The 9904-nt window shown below is 39.4% G+C and overlaps 1 pseudogene; it reads left to right on the top strand.

Moving 5' to 3' along the window:
* Window positions 1-6455: 6455 nt before the first annotated feature.
* LOC110542929 (T-cell immunoglobulin and mucin domain-containing protein 2-like) lies at window positions 6456-7272 on the top strand (annotated as a pseudogene).
* The last annotated feature ends 2632 nt before the right edge of the window (window positions 7273-9904 follow it).

Here is a 9904-nt window from a genome sequence, read left to right as displayed (position 1 = left end):
TCTAAGGAGATGATCATGTGGCTTTTCTCCTTCAGTTTGTTTATGTATGTGTTGGATTACATTGATGGATTTCCATATGTTGAACCACCCTTGCATGCCTGGGATGAAGCCTACTTGGTCGTGGTGGATGATATCTTTGATGTGTTCTTGGATTCGGTTTGCAAGTATTTTATTGAGTATTTTTGCATCAATGTTCATAAGAGAGATAGCTCTGAAGTTCTCTTTTTTTGTTGGGTCTTTGTGTGGTTTAGGTATCAATGTGACTGTGGCTTCATAGAATGAGTTTGGTAATGTTCCTTCTGTTTCTCTTTTGTGGAATAGTTTGGAGAGTTTTGGAGCTAGCACTTCTGTGAAGTTCTGGTAGAATTCTGCACTGAATCCATCTGGCCCAGGGCTTTTTTTTGGAAGGGAGACTGTTGATGACTGCTTCTATTTCCTTGGTGGATAGAGGACTACTCAATTTTTCTACCTGATCTCTGACTTAATTTTGGTAGATGGACTCTATCAAGAAAATTGTCCATTTCTTTTAGATTTTCAAATTTTGTGGCATACAGGCTTTCTTTTGTATATGACCTAATGATTGTTTGTATTTTCTCAGTGTATGTAGTTATGTCCCCCTTTTTGTTTCTGATTTTGCTGATTTGGATAGTTTCTCTCTGCATTTTAGGTAGTTTGGCTAAAGGTTTGTCTATCTTGTTCATTTTCTCAAAGAATCAGCTCTTGGTTCATTGATTCTTTGAATAGTTTTATTTGTTTCTAATTGATTGATTTCCTCCCTGAGTTTGATTTTTTCCAGGTGTCTGCTCCTCTTGGGTGTATTTGCTTCTTTTTTTTCTAGGGCTTTCAGTTAGGCCACTAAGTTGCTTCTTTAGTTCTTTATATTCTAGATATTAGCCCTCTGTCAGATATAGGGTTGGTGAAGATCATTTCCCAATCCTTAGGCTGTTGTTTTGTTCTTATGACAGTGTCCTTTGCTTTACAGAAGTTTTTCAGTTTCATGAGGTCCCATTTATTGATTGTTGATCTTAGAACCTGTGTTGTTGGTGTTCTGTTCAGGAAATTGTCTCCTGTGCCAATGAGTTCAAAGCCCTTCCTCACTTTTTCTTCTAACAGGTTTAGTGTGTCTGGTTTTATATTGAATTTTTTTATCCACTTGGACTTTAGTTTTGTGCAGGGTGATAAGTATGGATCTGTTTGCATTTTCTACATGTCGACATCCAGTTAGACCAGCAGCAGTTGTTGAATATGCTATCTTTTTTCAATTGTATGGTTTTGGCATCTTTGTAAAAAATCAGGTGTCCATAAATATGTGGGTTTATTTCTGGGTCTTCTATTTGATTACATTGATCCACCATTCTATTTCTATGCCAGTACCATACGGTTTTTATTACTGTTGCTCTATAGTATAGCTTGAGATCAGGGATGGAGATACCTCCATAAGACATTTTTTTTGTAATAGTCAGAAGCTGGAAACAGCCCAGATGCTCCTCAGTTGAGGAATCAATACAGAAATTGTGGTACATCTTTCTACACAATGGAATATTACTCTGCAATAAAAAACAAGGAAATCTTTAAATTTCCAGGTAAATGGTGGGAACTGAAAAAAGATCATTCTGAGTGAGGTATCCCAGAAGCAGAAAGACACACAGGGTATGTACTCATTCATAAGTGGATATTAGACATATAATATATGATAAACATAGTAAACATACTAAAATTTGAATGCTTAAGAAAGCTAATCTAGAAGGAGGACTCTGGGTAAGATGCTCAATCCCCATTCAGAAAGGCAAAGAGGAGGGACATATGAGGAGAGTTTAAGCAGGGAACAAGACAGGAGCCTACTACAGAGGGCCTCCAAAAGGCTCTTCCCTGCAGGGTATTGAGGCAGCTTCTGAGACTCATAGCTAAATTTTGGGCAGAGTACAGAAAATCTTATGTAGGAAGCAGAACATATTAAGACCTGGAGAGGACAAGAGCTCCACAAGAAGAGCAACAGATCCAAAAAGTCTGGGCACAGGGATCTTTTCTGAGACGGATACTCCAGCCAAGGACCACTCATGGAGATGGCCTGGAACCCCTGCACAGAGGTAGTCTATGGCAGTCCCTGCACAAAACAGCCAGAAATATGGGACAGTATGAAAAGACCAACCTTAAGAATTATAGGTACAGTGGAAGGAGAAGAATCCCAGATCTAAGGCCCAGAAAATATTTTTAACAAAATCATAAAAGAAAAATTTCTTAACCTAAAGAAGGAGATGCCTATAAAGATACACGAAGCATACAAAGCACCAATTACACTGGACCTGAAAACAAAGTCCCTTCAGTACATAATGAGCAAAAAAACAAAAAATACAGAACAAAGTAACAGTATTGAAATCTTTAAGGGAAAAAGACCAAGAAACTTATAAAGATGTTAGAACTAGGATTGTGATGTCTTCCTGGTGGAATTTTCCCTTGATGAGTATGAAGTGTCCTTCCCCATCTCTTTTGATTAATTTTGGTTGAAAGTCTATTTTATCAGATACTAGAGTGGCCATTGTCACAGTAAATTCTACCAGAGTGGACGCAGGACTAGCCACAGGATTATCATCATGGATTGCTGCAGCCATGAATCATCTGAAGGAATGGGCGGGCATGGGAGCATTAGCAGGCCTTCTGGTGTTGGTCTCCTTGGTTTGCCTATGGTATATATGCAAGATTAGAGTCTCACAACAGTGTGATGCAGCCATGATCATTCAGGCCTTTACAGCCATTGAAGCAGGACATTCGCCCCAAGCATGGTTGGCTACCATAAAAAGCTAAAATGTTAGGCTCAGGATGCGAGGCTAAGCACTGCACTCAGGGTCAGCCGCTTTGGACCCAGAGAAGAGCATGTCTGATTGCATGCGGGTTGATGCCCCAGGTCCCGCCTCTGAGAAAAAGGTATCGGACGGGTCTGATGCTCTTTGGGTGGATGACACCTAAATGAACATCAGTACAAAGTCCCAATTTATTTCTAATATCAGAGATCAGACCTCTACTCTTGCCTGATGCGTCTAAAACAAAAAGGGGAAACTGTAGAGAGCTGCGGAATGCTATGCTTAAAGATGGAGCTGGTTTCCGCCTTCCACCTTCCCGTTGGTGAGTGCTCTCTGTCACAAACAATTCCACATTTGGCTAAGGCTGAGGATCTGGCTTGCTTCCATGTATGTGGACCTATCTGCATTGCCCACGTGGCACACTGGGGTTGGCTACCCAGAGGCTATTTAAGCTGTGGGCTGGCTTTCCCCAGGGTCCGAGGATTGTTCAAGGTTCCTGAATAAACTGCATTGAAAAAAAAAAAAAGATGTTAGAACTACACCCGACTTCTCAATAGAGACTCTAAACATCAGAAATTCATGTATGGATGTCCTGCAGACTGTAAGAGAGCACAGATACAAGCCCTGCTTACTATACCCTGCAAAACTTTCAATCATCATAGATGGAGAAGAAAATAAGAAATTTCATGTTAAATCCAAATTTAAGAAATAGTTATCTACAAATCCAGGACTACAGAATGTGCTAGAAGAAAAACTACAATACAAGGAGATTAATTTAACTACATCCATGAAAACACAGGAAATAAGTAATATCTCCCAGAAAAATCAAAAGAGGAGAAGCACACTACTACTAGTACTACTACCACCACCACCACCACCAACAACAACAACAAAATAGCAGGAATCAAAACCTATTGGTCATTGATATCTCTTAACATCAATGGTATCAATAGTCCGATAACAGACATAGACTAACAGACTATATGAAAAAACAAGATTTATTCTTCTCTTGCGTTCAGGAAACACACCTCAACATCAAGGATAGATGTTACCTCAGATGAAAGAATTAGGAAAAGATATTTTAAGGAAATGGTCCTAAGGATCAAGCTGGTGTAGTCATTTTAATATTCAGCAAAATAGACTTCAAACCAAAACTATCAAAAGTAACAGGGAATGACAGACACTACATGCTCATCAAAGGAAAAAAATCCACCAAGCAAGCAAAACAAAACAATACTGCTACAGATTAAATCACATATTGACCCCACACAATGATAGTTGGAGAGTTCAATACCACACTCTCACCAATGGACAAGTCATCCAAGCAAAAGCTAAACAGAGAAGTAGTGGAGCTAGCAGATGTTATAATCCAAATGGACTTAAGAGATACTTACAGAACATTTTAGCCAAACTCAAAAGACTTTACCTTTTTCTCTATACCTCATGAAACATTTTCCAAAAATGATCACAAAGCAAGTGTCAATAGAGATAAGAATATTGAAATAACTTCCTGCATCCTATAAGACCAAATGGATTAAAGCTGTATGCCAACAACAGCAGAAACAAACGGAAACTTAACAACTCCCTATGGAATGAAAAATGGGTCCAGACAGATATTAAGAAAATAAAAACTTCCTAGAATTCAATGAAATTGAATACATAATATACCTAAATTTGTGGAATACAATGAAAGAGGCTCTAAGAAGAAAGTTCATATTACTAAGTGTCTACAGAAAAAAAATTAGAGAAGTCTCATATTAGCAATTTAACAGTACACTTTTTCTTATTTATTTATTTTATTTATTATTTATTACAATCCATTCACTTTGTATCCCTGTTGTAGACACCCCAGCTCCTCCCAGTCCTACCCATCCTCCCTCTTCTCCCCCCATGCCCCTTTCCTAATCCACCCACAGGGGAGGATCTCCTCCCAATCTATCTGACCCTAGCCCACCAAGTCTCATCAGGGTTAACTGCATCATCACTTTATGGCCTGGTAAAGCTGCACCCCCTCAGGGAGAGGTGATCAAAGAGCCGGCCACTGAGTTCATGTCAGAGAGCCCCTGATCTCCTTACTCGGGAACCCACCTGGAAAATGAGCAGACCATGGTCTTCATCTGAGCTGGGATTCTAGGTCCTCTCCATGCATGGTCCCTAATTGGAGTATCAGTCTCTGCAGTCCTCCCTGGGTCTAGTTTTTGGCTCTGTTGTTCTCCTTGTGTAGCTCCTGTTCCCTCCAGATCCCTCTATCTCCCCCTTCTTCCTTAAGGTTCCCGATACTCTGCCCAAACTAATCCAATTAAAAAATGGGGTACAGAGCTAAAAAGAGGATTCTCAATAGAGGAATATCAAATTGCAGAGAAACACTTAAAAAAATGCTTAATGTCCTTAGTCATCTGGGAAACACAAATCAAAACAACCATGAGAATTCCACCTCACACCCATCAGAATGGCTAAGATCAAAAACACAAGTGATGATGCATGCTTGAGAGGTTGTGGGGGAAAGGGGAACACTCTTCCATTGCTGGTGTGTATGTAAACTTGTACAACCGCTTTGGAAATCAATCTGGCACTCTTTCAGAAAATTAAGAATAGTGCTACCTCAGGATCCAGCTATACAACTCCGGGGCAGATATTCAAAAGACGCTCAGGTATACAACAAGGACATTTGCTCAACTGTGTTCATAGCAGCTTTATTCATAATAGCCAGAATCTGCAAACAACCTACATGCCCCTCAACCGAGGAATGGATACAGAAAGTGTGATACAGTTACACAATTAAAAACAAGGAAATCATGAAATTTGTAGGCAAATGGTGGGATCTAGAAAAGATCATCCTGAGTGAGGTAACTCAAAAGCAGAAAGGCCATATAGCACATACTCACTTATAAGTGGATAATAACCATATAATATAGGATAAGCATACTAAAAGCTGCAGTCCTAAGGAAGCTAAATAAGAAGGAGCCCAAGGAAGAGGCTGAAATGTCATTGAGAAGGGCAAACAGGGTAGACATCAGAAGTAGGAGAAGACAGGGAACAGGACAGAAGCATTCCACAGGGGGCCTCCAAAAGATTCTATCTATCAGGGTATTGAAGGAGATCCTTAGATTCATACCCAAACATTGGGCAGAGTGTAGGGAACCTTAAAGGTACACTTTCATGCTTTACAATAGAAGTGAGTTGAGAGGTAGTGAGTGCAGTTGAGTTTGTGGCAGTTAAGTTCCTGGAATTCAGAGGCAATTTTACTGGGAAAGTTTTACAGAGACAGTTTGAAGAGATACAAAGCTAGACACAGGTAAAGATGAACCAAAGAATGAGAAGGAGCCAGAAGATTAGAACTAATTGCCAGAGTTAGTTTGAGGCCAAGAGAGACAAACCAGATTGAATCAACCAGCTTGGACAGTAGTTTGAGCCAGACAGCTGAGTTGAACGAGACAGCCCAGGGTTCAGAAAAAAAACAAAAAACAAAAAACAAAAAACAAGGAAGTGTGAGCTTATTAAGCAGTAAGTCTCAGAGACTGAAAACACTTTAGGCCTAGGTTAGATTGTATGAAGGCTAGAAGCTTCCAGAATGAGGCATAGGTTAGCAGATGGAGGCAATAAGGTTTGAAGACCATTACCTCAGGAGAATGAAAGTTACTTTCACAGATCAATACCATGATTAATGCTGAAGTCTTCATTTGAAGTCTCATACTACTTCCAGGTGATGTGGATTCTTGTGTAGTAATAAAGGAAGTGGTGGGGCACCCTCTTACACTTCCATGTACTTGCCAAACATATCCTGGAGTCACAACTACATGTTGGGGCAGAAGAGAATGTCAATATTTTTATTTTATCTGGACCAATGGATATCATGTTACTTATTAAAGTAACAGTGGATAATAGCTAAAGGGGAATATTTCAGAAAGAAATGTATCATTGACAATAAAAAAAATACCGTTTAAAGTGACTATTGTACAGTGGATATACTTGGGTCTTTCAGTTATATGATTTAGTCATTGGAAATTAAACTGGAAATTCCTGCAAGCCCTCAAACAAACAAGACCCACAACTACAGGAAGGCTCACTACTATTTCAAAAAGACCCACATGTGTACCAACATCAACCAGAATCTTTACTTCTATGTTTCCAACACTAGCACACACGCAAACTCAAGCAGAACTCACTACATTTTATCCATGTCAGACAACAGCTGAGGTGACAAAAACCCCATCCTATATCCCTACAGCAGATTGGAATAACACTGTGACATCCTCAGATGACTCTTGGACTATAACACTGAAGTAATCCCTACAATGAAGCCTCAGAGGAACTTGATTAAGGGCTTCTGTATTGGCATTTCCATTGCTGCCTTTCTGTTTCTGCTGCTTCTGCTTCTGAGCCTTGTGGCTATTACAAGGTACATGCTATGAAAAGGAATTTGTGGTGCCTAACCTTGGTTGATTTCCCCGTTTCTAAGATAGGAGCTTTGTAAAACACGGTGCTCTTGAGAACCAGAGGTAAAGTCAAGGTCTACATTATTGAAGATAGTCCTTACCTTCAAAAACAAGTACCAGTGGCCTTCTGAGAGGCCTTAAGCCTTAAAATGCAGAGTCTGCAACAGAATCTCACATCACCAAACACCTTCTATAGCTCCAGGGAAGTTTTCCGTGTTGGTTCTTCCAGTGGTAGTGGAGAGGGTGACACTAGAGCTGTGTATACTCAAATTCAAGGTTAACATCGTCCTAAGTCAACACTGCCTCAGTGCCTCCACTCACTGCAGAGCATTCTTTCAAATATGAGTGTTTTCGAATTTTGTGTTTCTTTTAGTCAACATAATTACTGGTAATACAAAAAGAGTCTTCATTATTAAAACCTTTAAGAAGAGAGGAATAGTATTTAGAAGTTCAAAAAAAAGTGAGGGTGGATACAATGGGGTCCTGAATTTAGAAACATTCCATGATAATGTTTTACTTATTTTATTGTATTTTGAATTGTCACTTTTCAGAGAACCATTTTGTTTGAAGTCAAAATCCATCATATCCAGACAGCTTCCCCGAAGGTTGCTGCTAAATGGTGGACTCTCCCTTCTGGCACCAGGCAGGGCTTCCTGCACTCTGCCTTATTTCATCTGGAGAGTTTCTTTAGACACAGATGCCTAACCATATCTGGGATATGACCTTTGGCACAGTTCTCATCTAACTCTCTTCCTCCTGCTGCCCATAAGATAATTAGGTACTGTTTTCCTGTTCATATGATAGGACTGTGCTGCCAAATGCAAAGGGCATTCCTGGCACTTCCTGCCCTTGCCAATAATGTACACATCTACCCTGGAAACACTCCACCCACTCCCAAAGGACTACATAGACTTTGTTCACCCCAAATAAAGTTGAGCAGTTTTGAAAAAGAAAAAAAGAAAGAAGATAGAGAAGAAAGAAAGAAAGAAAGAAAGAAAGAAAGAAAGAAAGAAAGAAAGAAAGAAAGAAAAGCAATCCCTAGAACAAAAAGAAGTAATCATACTCAAGAGGAGTAGACAACAGGAATAATCAAACTGAGGTTACAGGTCTAAACAGAGAATTCTGAATAGAGGAAGCTTAAATGGCTGAAAAGTAAATTAATGTTTAACATTTTTGTAGTCATCAGGGAAATGCAAATCAAAACTACTTTAAGATTCTATCTTACACCTATTAGAGCTGTTGGAGAGGATGTGGAATAAAGGGAAAACTCATCCACTGATGATGGAAATAAAAAGGTGTACAGCCACCATGGAAGTCAATATGGTGGTTCCTCAGAGAGTTTGGAATCAATCTATTTTGAGAACTAATTATACCACTCTTGGACATATACCAAAGACACTCTACCCTACCACATGAACACTTACTCACCCATGTTCATTGCTTCATTTCTGTTCTATTTATAATAGATAGAAACTGGAAACAACCTAGATTTTCCTCAACAGAAGACTGGATAAAGAAAATGTGGTTTATTTATACAATGGAACCTTACTCAGATGTTTAAAAAATGACATCATGAAACTTGTAGGCAAATGGATGGAACTAGAAAAAATTTTTTCCTGAATGAGGTAACCCAGAACCAGAAAGACAAATAGGATATATACTCACTTATAAGTGGGTATTATCCATTAAGTAAATGATAACCAAGTTGCAATATATAGACCCAGAGACATTAGGTATAGAGCAAGTGGCTAAAGTAGATACATGGATCTCCCTGGAAGGGTGAAATAGAATAGATTTTATGGTTGGGATGGAGTTGAGGGGGAGGGAACAGGGGTATAAGGTGGGGAGGGTGAGGGGAGATAAGGTTGAGAGAGATAATGTGGAAAGACATGGCTGGAATTAAAGAGCTTTTAAGAGATGATATGTAAACCTAGTACAGAAGGAACTTCATAAAATATATGAAGATAAATCCAATGAATTTTTTGAATAATCATCAAGTAAGTTTTCCAATGTAGGGACTGGGTTACACTCAGTTGAGTTGTTGGCCAAGGTGGTCGTATGGAAAACCCCAATCAGCACAAGCTGTTACTAAGACAATGGGTTTCTCTTCATAAAGTGATATCAGTTTTGCATTGTTGGGGACAACAGCAATACAACTCATTGAAGATGGAGAAGTCAGGCAATATTGCCTACATGTGTCTTTGATGTGGGAAGGCACTCTGCAGGCTACCAAAAGAGCAACATGGAAACCAACTCAGCCACAAAACTTTTGACCTACAATCTCTCCTGTCTGCAAGATTTGCTAGGACAATGGTGGCACAGAACTTGTGGGAGTAACTAATTAATGTCTGACTTGATATAAAGCCTACTACATAAGATGGACCCATATCCAACGCTGCTTGAATGACCAAGAACAGAAACTAGATAACCCAGAGACCTAGGGTAAAACCAAATACTACTCATCCAAAAACAAAGTACCAATAAAATGACTCCTAATGGTATTCTTCTATAGTCATAGATCAGTGTGTTACTCAGCCAGCATCATAGATGCTTCCTCCGCAGCAGATGAGAACAAATGCAGAGACTCACCACAACAAGACATTAAGAAGAGAGAGACCTAGGAACACACAGAACTAAATGGGATTTTTCCCATCAAATACATCCCCTCAG

The sequence above is a fragment of the Meriones unguiculatus genome, chromosome X (genome assembly GCF_030254825.1).
Source record: "Meriones unguiculatus strain TT.TT164.6M chromosome X, Bangor_MerUng_6.1, whole genome shotgun sequence".
NCBI lineage: Eukaryota > Metazoa > Chordata > Mammalia > Rodentia > Muridae > Meriones > Meriones unguiculatus.
Note: the sequence above shows the minus strand (reverse complement) of the source record. Positions and strands in the feature narration are given on the sequence as shown.